General features: G+C 42.1%; 1 long non-coding RNA gene across 1 annotated transcript in view; it reads right to left on the bottom strand.

Annotated features, from left to right (window-relative positions):
* Window positions 1-11904, bottom strand: part of LOC115167691 (uncharacterized) — a 48408-nt gene extending 36504 nt beyond the window's left edge. Inside the window, exon 1 of the long non-coding RNA XR_003870529.1 lies at window positions 11857-11904. This is a non-coding gene — a long non-coding RNA (uncharacterized LOC115167691). The remainder of the gene's footprint in view (window positions 1-11856) is intronic.
* Between the last annotated feature and the right edge of the window lie 422 nt (window positions 11905-12326).

The raw sequence follows: 12326 nt of genomic DNA, 5'->3' as shown, positions 1-12326 counted from the left end.
CGCAGAAATTTTCCCTCGAGACCATCCAGTCTGCCTTTATGTACATTACAGACAACTACGCCGTTCAGTTTCTCTTGGCCCATGCAAGCCCATAGCCAAGTCTTTAACCTGCAGAGTGCACTGAAACTCCTCTCAGCCTCACATGAAGACACCAGCACCAAAACAAAATTCTGATCAGCACCTCAACTTGGTCAACCAACCCCCGCACCTCCACTGGAAGCCTCCTGAGGACCTCTGCTGCCTCTCCACCGCTGCTACAGGGGTATTTGTTGCAAAAGAGAGACAACTGCACTGAAAGAGAATCTATGTTCAGTTCAGGGTACTGATCTAGAGACTCATCCAACTCCCCCGTGAGAAGCGCTCTTTCCAACTTTTGCAGGACGTTTAGACTGTCCTGGTCAAAACGGACACCAAACTGAACCTCCATACCATCCAACACTTAAAATAATTCTGCCCTATAGTGATCCACTGCTTTGCCAGCAAAACGTCTTGAGTGTGTCTCATTGGAGTCAATCAATGTTGTTGCTTTCTCATACAGGGCAAGGTAGCTTTCGTCATTTCTGCCGTTTACCCCACGCGCTGGATAACTGGGCACTGATTAGATTTAGCTGGTGTGCTGTTACAGTTACAAAGTGGCGGTGGGTTTGGCAGTTTTGATGTGCTGTGAATTTTTCAATGGCTTTTCTCCAGTTCCTAAATCCTGCACTAATGAAGGCAGCATCCGCTCTTTGGCCAAAAGATGGCTGGCTTGAAAACCCTTGGCTACAGTGAAAACACAACACTCCTTTTATTGATGGATTATAATGTAGCCAGGGGAAATCGCGAAACCATCTCTCTTGAAACGTCAACACTCTGCTGGCAAGAGTTTACGGTTCTATAAATTGTGGATGTGGCTGATATGGTTATGTGCCATCACTGAGGTAACAGGACAATGCTGTGCCACTGTCCCCTATACTGGTGCTGCTGGCAACAAGGTTGACACCTGGTCCTGTCGTAGCTGTGACACTACCCTCTGAAGTCTCTCTCCCTGGCTCTTTCCCTTTTACCACCCTCACTGACTCAGTCTGTCTCCTAGAAAATAAATAAGGTGTTTGCCATACTCCTATCTACCGGTACCCAAAACTACACAATCACAACAGCAATACCATTGCTTTAAACAAATCTTAGTTCAGTCACCAGTTTAAGTTGAGAGTGGGGGTATCCATAGCATTTTCCAATTATGTCCCTATTTTACAAGTCTAAAAAAGAGAGAACCTTTCATAATGTTGCCAAACAAAGACTCAAACTTACCTGAGACTCCTTGTCCCTGCATATCTGTCCCCAGTTCTGCTGTCTGTGTGCCATCTGTTGCCTGCTCTGCCTAATGACATCATTGTGAAACATTCCCATTAGCATTTCACTTCTTTCTTATAAACATTTTATCAACTAGTCTGAGATATTAGGCTACTAGGGGGTTCTTTGAGTTTTGGTGATGTCTGATGTCTGTCTTTTTTCTGCCATTTTTCTACCTGGCTGGTTGGCAACGTACACACACACACACAGTGTGCAGGTTATTTACAGTAGGAGATGGGCTTCTAGCAAGCTTGCAAATGTTTGCTTTAGTTTGCGCGATAGCGCTGCAAATTCAGCTATTGTGTGTGTGAACCTTGCCAACATAAAACAACATTGCTATGGTGCGGTTGACTGGATTAGCCTCACGTTAGTTACGTGCATTGAGTGCCTTCAGACGGTAGACACGAACCCTCTGTTACCTTGCCAGCTAAGGAACACTACACTACATTGCATTGCTAGCTTCTCTCATTGCAGCTATTTGAATTTGAGTCAAACACCGGTTGATGTTACTGTAGCTAGCAAGCAAACAACAGCTAACCGCTAGCTAACACAGAATGACCTGTAATTTAATGCCGCGAAAATGAAGACTGGTGACGGTTATGTGTTTTCTTGTATTGAGTGGTAGAAGTAAAAAAAAATGTCTAACATATCCTTTGTTTGAACTTCTTACTGGACGTCAGCCACCAACAACAGACTCTGTCAGATTCCCACACATGCACAGTACCTGCATCATGTCCAGCAGTGGATCTAACCATTGTGAGACAAAGGAGGGGGGGTCGCAATCTTTTGAAACTTAACGTGCTATTAAGTGTCTTTAATCAGCACAAGTGCTTTGATTGCGTATTATTAATATTATTGAAATTACATAGTTATAATATGATATATTGGGGGGGACAAATCATATTTTTCCCAGGATGGGGGGGTTGTGTCCCCCCTGTCCACCCTTGGATTTCTGCCTATGAAGGTACTACAGACATATTCAACTCTTAACAAATAGTGTCAAGGTGTATGGCCCCTCAGTGGGTTCAGAGAGAGATCTATGTGTTGAGGTAACTAGACAACTTGTGCTGTAGCTGAACTGGAGTGGACCTTGACCAGAGAAGAGACCTTCCAAAAAGCTAAGTACTTCTCCATTCAACATATTCCCCTCCTATCCATTTACCTTTGATTTTGAATGACCTTATCACACGTTGTTGATTTCCCTGTTGAGTTGTGGATTTATCTACTATTATTCATAGTTTTTTTCTTTGCCATTACTGTATTCCTGCGTTTGGAAACCCCTTACACCCTCCTTCACACTCTGTATGATTTGGTCTCTAGAAAGGTTTGACAAATCTTCAACTCTAAACGGATGGGGCCCAGAGTTTAGACACAGGTGACCTTAACAAACGTTAAGTACTTCTCCAATTTTAAGATATACGGCCTATGGTTGAGGTCAATTGTATTTTGCTCTATGGCGCTTTAGCACAACAGCCCATCTGCTGACACAATAGTTGTCTTCCACTCAGTACCAGGAGAGGCCTACTGCAAGCACTGGATTCGAGCCTTCAGAGTGTGCCTGCCGTCGGAGGGCAACCGAACATTCTGAATGGACATTATTAAAACAGAACTTTACCTTTAATGCCCAATCGGGACTTTTATAAATTGTTAAAACAAATAATCGTGTCACTTCCTATAGTTAAAAAAAATATTATGAAGATAGGGGTTCTGCCCCGTTACACTTTATATCATTGTGATTAACAGCAACCTACTGTATTACAGTTAGTAACATAACATTGTTGACACATTGTGGTTGAAGATGGACTAGTGCAGGGCTCTCATCCCTGTTCCAGGAGCGCTACCATCTTGTAGGTTCCCAAAGGTGGAGCTGTCACTTAATGCAATGGATGGGAAGCCTTATTATTGCATGTAGTTCTAATTAAATTATAATGGCTGAAATTAATTTGTTCTTAAATGTAGGACATCAAATTATCAGATTTGGATGAGTTGGCTGCAATATGGCAGCAGTACTTCAGTCAATATCAGCAAAGGATTTTGGTTATTAGTGAAGTGTCAGAGTGTTTCTAAAAAAATAACCATAAAACACCAAGACAAACTATGGACAGTATCATTTAATATTAATGATCATTAAGTGAACAATAACAGCCAATATGGATATACAGTGCATTTGGAAATTATTCAGACCCCTTGACTTTCCCCACATTTTGTTACATTAGAGCCTTATTCTGAAATATATTAAATAAATATGTAGCGTCATACCTAAGACTCGATGATGTAATTGCTGCCGAAGGTGCTTCAGCAAAATACTGAGTAAAGGGTCTGAATACTTTAAAAAAAATAGATTTGCAAAAATGTCAACCTGTTTTTGCTATGTCCTTATGGGGTATTGTGTGTAGATTGAGGGGGGAAAAAATATTGTATCCATTTTAGAATAAGGCTGTAACGTAAGAAAGTCAGGGGTCTGAATACTTTCCGAATTCACTGTACTAACAAATGTTGATGTGCAGTTACATTTTCAAAAACCCAATTGCTACTTTAGTTTAGTGCTACTAGATACAGAATTGTATCGTATAAATGTTTTTATGCAACACCAAATGTGGGGAATTCACAATACCGGAGGTCATGAATTCCCTAAAGGCATTGTAGGTGCTATGAAGAGGGAACCTTAGTTTCACAGGACACGTTTGCCTCTGGGTACTTTTTCTTCTACTGCCCAGTGAGACATCCTCACACTGTGTGGAGGAATTTGATGGTCACTGTTGCTCCAGTAGCAAACTCCAACACCATTTCCACTGTGAGAGGAGGACATTTAAAACACATTTAAATCACAAAATGGAATAATATGCAGTTAGCGATTTTAAACTTGAACATTTTAACTACTATCTTACCTTGTACCTCGGCCAGCCAGTTGAACCAGTGGCAGATGGTGTCGTTGTCCAAACACTACCGGTTCCCGCCAGGTATGGAATGGGTTACTTTAAACAGGTCCCTGGCAGAGGGAGGCTTTGTGGAGTCCACAAAAAACAGCTCGGAAGCTGCCTGGGTGGTTCCCCAATGCCTCGAGCAGCCCAAGAGGGTTGTGGAAAAGGTCATTTAACTTTCCAAACCTCGTGTCACTGAAGCTTGTGGTGAGGCAACAGGGAGGTCTATCTCCATAGGCGGAGTCTCTGTCTATGAGGTTTTCTCCTCCCTTACAGTTTCATTTAACATAAAAATCACTAGTTGCTCAATTACTTTATAACTTTTGTACACAGAGGGAAATCCAGTTTCTTTTCAAATTAATTAATTACCTATGGCATTTATCACGTGACATAATAACGCTCAATCTACCTCCCCCTTCCTAACACATAAGCTATCAAATACCTTCATTGTTAAATACAGGGCAGACCTCCCTAGCCCAGCTGATTTGATTGCAGCTAGACACATGCTGTCCAGCTGTAGGGGAACGAGCGTCCTCCTGTCTGTCTTTAAGGCCTATACATTTGGATTCATCTGGGGGAAGGTTTCACCCAAAACCTAAAAGAAGCTGCTCTCCTCCTGACCATAGGGCACTTTGATCTGCCTCACAGGTTACTCTAAAGATACTGAGATATGGAAACATGATTTAAATCTAATAAAAAGTATCCTAATATGAAACTGAAAAACAGTCCATGATCTTTAAATCAGTAAAATAACCTTTAAGTCTGGTTAATCACAAGATAGATTCACACCAAGCTTACTTACAAAGCAAGCACTGTGCACCGCACTCTTTGTCCTCATGTACTGCATGGATATAGGGAAAATGTACCTATCCTGTTCAGCTGCTGGATGGTAGGGTCAGCGATTAGGCAAACCCTCATAGTTATCAGCCTGCTTCTCCCGGTTTGCCGCCTTTGGACTCCAGCATTATTCCGTCTCCGGAACCATTGAAATCTTACATGTGCAAACGTTATAAAAGTTACAATAATCACACTCAGCATAATCGACACCGTCCATACTCGTGCACCCCATGGTAGCTGCTAGCTAACGTTTGTTCAGTCCAGTCCAATGACGCTTCATGTTCAAGCGATATTTGAAGAAAATGTCAACGAAATCATAACACAACATAATAGCAATAGAAAGGCCAAGTTTACTCGAACGGACATACTGTAAAATAACACATTGGCATTCTCTCAACTAGCTTCATGAGGTTGTCACTTGGAATGCATTTCAATTAATAGTAGTGCATTGTTAAAAGTTAATTTGTGGGATTTCTTTCCTTCTTAATGCGTTTGAGCATATCAGTTGTGTTGTGTTAAGGTAGGGGTGGTATACAGAAGATAGCCCTATTTGGTAAAACACCAAGTCTATATTAGGGCAAGAACAGCTCAAATAAGCAAAGAGAAATGACAGTCTATCATTACTTTAAGACATGAAGGTAATTCAATCTGGAAAATTTCAAGAACTTTGAAAGTTTCTTCAAGTGCATTTGTAAAACCATCATGTCAATGGCAACGATGACACTGCCTCTTTATGAGTACTGCCATAGGAAAGGATGACCCAGAGTTTCCTCTGCTGCAGAGGATAAATTCATTAGAGTTAATTGCACCTCAGATTTCAGCCCAAATAAATGCTTCACAGAGTTCAAGTAACAGACACATCTCAACATCAACTGTTCAGAGGAGACTGCGTATATCAGGCCTTCATGGTCAAATTGCTGCAAAGAAACCACTACTAAAGGACATTAGACTGGTGGAAATCTGTCTTTTGGTCTGATGAGTCCAACCGCTGTGTCTTTGAGACGCAGAGTAGGTGAACGGATGATCTCCGCATGTGTGGTTCCCGCCGTGAAGCATGGAGGAGGAGGTGTTATGGTGTGGGGGTGATTTGCTGGTGATACTATCTGATTTTATTTAGAATTCAAGGCACAATTAACCAGCATGGCTACCACGGCATTCTGCAGCAATATACCATCCCATCTGGTTTGCGCTTAGTGGGACTATATATTTTTTTTAAACGGCCAAAAACCCAAAACACACATTCAGGCTGTGTAAGAGCTATTTGACCAAGAAGGAGAGTGATGGAGTTCTTCATCAGATGACCTGACCTGTCCGCAATCACCCAACCTCAACCCACTTGAGATGGTTTGGAATGAGTTGGACCGCAGCGTGAAGGAAAAGCAGCCAACAAGTGCCCAGCATATGTGGGAACTCATTCAAGACTGTTGGAAAAGCATTTCGCATGAAGCTGGTTGAGAGAATGCCAAGAGTGTGCAAAGCTGTCATCAAGGCAAAGGATGGCTACTTTGAAGAATCTCAAATATAAAATATGTTTGGAATTGTTTAACACTTTTTTTGGTTACTACATGATTCCATATGTGTTATTTCAGAGTTGATGTCTTAGTAAAAATAAAGAAAAATGTTTGAATGTGTGTCCAAACTTGACTGGTACTGTATATACAAAACAAAAACAAAAGATTTTAGCCGGAGAAGGGTGCTGGAGCTGACAAAGTTATAGAATTACTGCTGTCTGTTCAGAAAGAATTGAAATCATTCAGAATAGCCTACTACCCCATGAGTAGGGCTATAATATATCCATTGAAGATCAATAGCTTCTTAAAAAATTGTCTAGCTGTGAATTGTGTATAGCATGCTGACAAAACAGGCCTTTCACAATATTTGAAATATAATCCAACACCAGTTGGAAAGCAAATGGATCGTGCTGAAATCTGTCTGCTGTAGGCAACCAAAATATATGATCAACTTCCAAATAGGCCTATTGAGCAAACATTGCTTTACAAAGTAAAACAAGAGAGAGGTATATTGTAGAATATATGTCTCTCCACACACCTAAGCTATTGATGGATGCAAGACAAGGTTGTTTTTAAGGTTCAGATTCTCAGTTTGTCAGTGTCAAAGTAGCCTGTCATTTCGATCATTTGTGTGGTATTAAAACATTCTGTAAAATGAAGTAGAATGGCATGAAATGCTTTTATAAAAGGAGACTACTAAAAATGTTCCCCATGTGTGCAACTTCTGTAAGTGCCTCTCCTCTACCACTCTTTGCTACAATGCTTTATTATAGAAGGTAAAAAATACATTCTCATGTGTACCGGTGACTCCGAGGTCCCCAGAATCAGTACCTCCCGATTCCCATCTGCGGAAATGGCTGCCGTTTTACAGGCTCCTAACCAATTGTGCTATTGTGTCATTTGTAACTTATTTTGTATATGTTTGTCATTGTCTCTTATGTCCGAAAAGGGCTTCTGGATATCAGGACCATGATTACTCACCTCGGACTGGACAAAGATTGTTTCTTTAAGGAGTCGGTCGCGAAGGATTTACTTGAGACACCTGACAAGGCCCAAATCCCCGTGATTCGCTTGACGAGATGGAGATATCTGGGACGTAGGTCGGGGTGCCTTGTAAGGATCCGACGGCGAGTGAGTAATCCCCCTCTACCATCAGTCCTATTAGCCAAGGTGCAATCATTGGATAACAAAATGGATGAGCTCCAATCAAGACTATCCCACCAACGGAACATTAACTGTAATATCTTATGTTTCACAGAGTCGTGGCTGAACGATGACGTAAATAACATACAGCTGGCTGGGTTTTCCATCCATCGGCAAGAGAACAGCTGCCTCCGGTAAGACGAGGAGTGGTGGTCTGTGTCTATTTGTAAATAACAGCTGGTGCAAAAAAATTGAATATTAAGGACGTTTCGAGGTTCGAGTATCTCATGATAAGATGTAGACCACACTATTTACCAAGAGTTCATCTATATTTTTCATGGCTGTCTATTTACCACCACAAACCGATGCTGCCACTAAGACGGCACTCAACAAGCTGTATAAGGCCATAAGTAAACAAGAAAATGCTCATCCAGAGGCGACGCTCCTAGTGAACGGGGACTTTAATCCAGGGAAACTCAAATCAGTTTTACCTAATTTCTACCAGCATGTTAAATGTGCAACCAGAGGGGGAAAAAAAACTCTAGACCACCTTTACTCCAAAGGATGTCTTCCTTAATTGACCCCCCATAAACGTAACGAATATATACCAGGAGCTGTGCCAGGCCCGACACGTCTGACTCATCCAGCTGTAAAGCATAGAATTCACTGGCTTGTATGCGAAGCATCCTGCCATGTCACAGATGTGTTGTGAAACAGTGTTGTTTGATGAAGACATTGTCTGTATAGTTTTTTTGGCCTTTTCCCCCAGCATTGTCCCAGCCATATCCGCGGCAGCAGGAAGAATTAAGTCCTCCACAATATTATGGGGCTTGCCTGTTCTAGCATGTCTAATACATGTCTTACTACTTGAAAGTCGTCTTAATTCTCTCTCAAAAAACTCATGTGGCTTATTTTTGAAATAGACATGTTTTGTTTCTATATGTCTGTGGTTTCATAGAGTTGTGAGATAGTACTTTGGCACATATAACATATAACACACTGTGGCTGAGGAAAGGCACTACTCCCAATATAAGTAAACCCCAAACCAATGTAGTTCTCATCATATTTGTGCCTCTTCGATGGTCCAACGTCCCTGTCTGTTGTTCGGTGCTTTCCCAGGTAAGCAGTCAGTGTCCATGCTAGCTGGGCTAACAACAAATGTAGAATTACTGATGATAGCATTGGATGTGCTCGTGGAAGCAGAACAACTTGTGTTTTTCGACAGGTGCAGGTGTAGTTCTACTGGTAGTAGCAGTACTACCAGTAGTAGCAGTAATACCAGTAGAGCTGGTATGTGTCTCTATGGATGCGGGCCTTACTTTTTTTTCCATTTATCAATTTTTCGAGCAAATGGAATGAGCAGCAGCTACAGTGGTTCCTCCTTTAATAGTTGCGAGCTTACACCGCGGGACTTAGAGGTACCCAGTGTCACGGCTTCATTGCTCCAGACCACCGCAAGGGGAAGTTAGAGCACTCATTATGCATTTGGGTCCTAAGGTTTTTATATGACCAATCATATCGAATGGTTCCAATGACGAATTTGATGCGAGCCACATGTCCCTGGTGACTTTCTTCAGCAAAGATGGCTGACAAAACATCATTGTGGAAGCAAATGTAAGCAGTTACGTCATAACAAGTCGAGAATTATGTTAATATAGAGACAAACGATTGTGCATATTTTTAGTCATAAAGTTAATTTACAAAAATCACTATTTAGCAAGTTAGCTCACAAGCTAACATTAGCCAGCTAGCTAGCTAGTGTTATGACATGACTATGAATTTGTAATTTGTGTTGTTTTAGGGACTCGTGAGAACCAGCAAACCAGGCTGTTGTCTTGTGAAACAGTGGAAGTAAAGAATCTAGCTAGCTAAAGTGTTTACAGCAAGTTGAATGTACAATTGTGTAAGCTTTCCTTGCTTATATTTACCATTCAATGCAGCTGAAGTAACATAGCTAGCTAACTATTTATTTGCTTATTGTGTAGTGGAAGATAAAAATAACTGTATGCCTATGGATGTGTAGCCAGCTACAGAATGTAGCCGATCTGTGTATGGACCCTAAAACTTGGTATGAATATTAATTCAGAATCTCTGAACCTCAGCTATCATAAACTCAGCAAAAAAAGAAACGTCCCTTTTTCAGGACCCTGTCTTTTAAAGATAATTCGTAAAAATCCAAAGAACGTCACACCTCTTCATTGTAAATTAACCATAAACAATTAATGAACATGCACCTGTGGAACGGTCGTTAAGACACTAACAGCTTACAGATGGTAGGCAATTAAGGTCACAGTTATGAAAACTTAGGACACTAAAGAGGCCTTTCTACTGACTCTGAAAAACACAGAAAGAAAGATGCCCAGGGTCCCTGCTCATCTGTGTGAACGTGCCTTAGGCATGCTGCAAGCAGGCATGAGGACTGCAGATGTGGCCAGGGCAATAAATTGCAATGTCCGTACTGTGAGACGCCTAAGACAGCGCTACAGGCAGACAAGACGGACAGCTGATTGTCCTCGCAGTGGCAGACCACGTGTAACAACACCTGCACAGGATCGGTACATCTGAACATCACACCTGCGGGACAGGTACAGGATGGCAACAAAAACTGCCCGAAATACACCAGGAATGCACAATCCCGCCATCAGTGCTCAGACTGTCCACAATAGGCTGAGAGAGGCTGGACTGAGGGCTTGTAGGCCTGTTGTAAGGCAGGTCCTCACCAGATGTCACCGGCAACAACGGCACCTATGGGCACAAACCCACCATCACTGGACCAGAAAGGAATGGCAAAAAGTGCTCTTCACTGATGAGTCGCGGTTTTGTCTCACCAGGGGTGATGGTCGGATTCGCGTTTATCGTCAAAGGAATGAGCGTTATACCGAGGCCTGTACTCTGGAGCGGGATCGATTTGGAGGTGGAGGGTCCGTCATGGTCTGGGGCGGTGTGTCACAGCATCATCCGACTGAGCTTGTTGTCATTGCAGGCAATCTCAACACTGTGCGTTACAGGGAAGACATCCTCCTCCCTCATGTGGTACCATTCCTGCAGGCTCATCCTGACATGACCCTCCAACATGACAATGCCACCAGCCATACTGCTTGTTCTGTGCGTGATTTCCTGCAAGACAGGAATGTCAGTGTTCTGCTATGGCCAGTGAAGAGCCTGGATCTCAATCCCATTGAGCATGTCTGGGACCTGTTGGATCGGAGGGTGAGGTCTAGGGCCATTCCCCCCAGAAATGTCCGGGAACTTGCAGGTGCCTTGGTGGAAGAGAAGAGTGGGGTAACACCTCAGAGCAAGAACTGGCAAATCTGGTGCAGTTCATGAGGAGATGCACTGCAATACTTAATGCAGCTGGTGGCCACACCAGATACTGACTGTTACTGTTGATTTTGACCCCCCCCCCCCCTTTGTTCAGGTACACATTTACATTTATGTTAGTCACGTCTGTGGAACTTGTTCAGTTTATATCTCAGTTGTTGAATCTTGTTATGTTCATACAAATATGTAAACATGTTAAGTTTGCTGAAAATAAATGCGGTTTACAGTGAGAGGACATTTCTTTTTTGGCTGAGTTTAGCTGTTGTATCGACGTCAAGTCTGAATGGCATTAATGAAGCCTATTTATTGAGTAGAATATAATAACCTTATTGTGCCAAGGATGCAAGTCCTCCAAATACATGTGCTGTAGTTATTACCACGCATGAGATCCCCACATTGTAGCCTGTACATTGAATATATTCACTGATCATGTACTCTTCCTTGGCAAGTAAAGGTGCGGTTCAGGTATGAATCTCTGTGAGACATTCTTTTTCAGTCACATCAAATACCAGGTGTATCAAACTCCATTCTTTGAATGATGCTGTGTCTGCATGTATGTATTACAATTATACACTACAATTATACACTAAAAACAAGTTCAATCTGTACTTCAATGCACAATGGTGTGCATTATAAAAAAGAGGAAGGAAGAGGAGGTGGGGAGTGATGTGTAGAAGACAGAAAAGGAAAGAGATAAAACAGAGGAGCAGGGAAGACAGCATATGATTAACGAATTACAGTGCTACCCTAATATTCTCTCAGTTCATCACAATTACATAGTGTCTACTAACCAGCCTTGGGCTCCCAGTCGGCCTTGAAGGTTATCTTAAGCGCGGGTGAGGTAGGCGATGACGGGACTGGCTTCCTCTCTCACATCAAAACATACCTGCAGATGAGCGACAGATGGATAGAGAGAGACATGATTAAGCTTTGTTTTTTTTATTCTAACACGGTCAGTCATCATAACCTCTCTTGGGTAGGGGGCAGTATTTTGACGTCCGGATGAAAAGCGTGCCTGTAGTAAACTGCCTGCTACTCAGGCCCAGAAGCTAATATATGCATATTATTAGTAGATTTGGATAGAAAACACTCTGAAGTTTCTAAAACTGTTTGAATGAGTATAACAGAACTCATATGGCAGGCAAAAGCCTGAGAAAAAATCCAACCAGGAAGTGTGGAAAATCTGAGGTTTGTAGTTTTTCAAGTGATTGCCTATCTAATACACAGTGTTTGTGGGGTCATTTTGCACTTCCCAAGGCTT

Source organism: Salmo trutta, chromosome 29 (genome assembly GCF_901001165.1).
Source record: "Salmo trutta chromosome 29, fSalTru1.1, whole genome shotgun sequence".
Classification (NCBI taxonomy): Eukaryota; Metazoa; Chordata; class Actinopteri; order Salmoniformes; family Salmonidae; genus Salmo; species Salmo trutta.
This window is presented reverse-complemented; position numbering and strand designations above follow the sequence as displayed.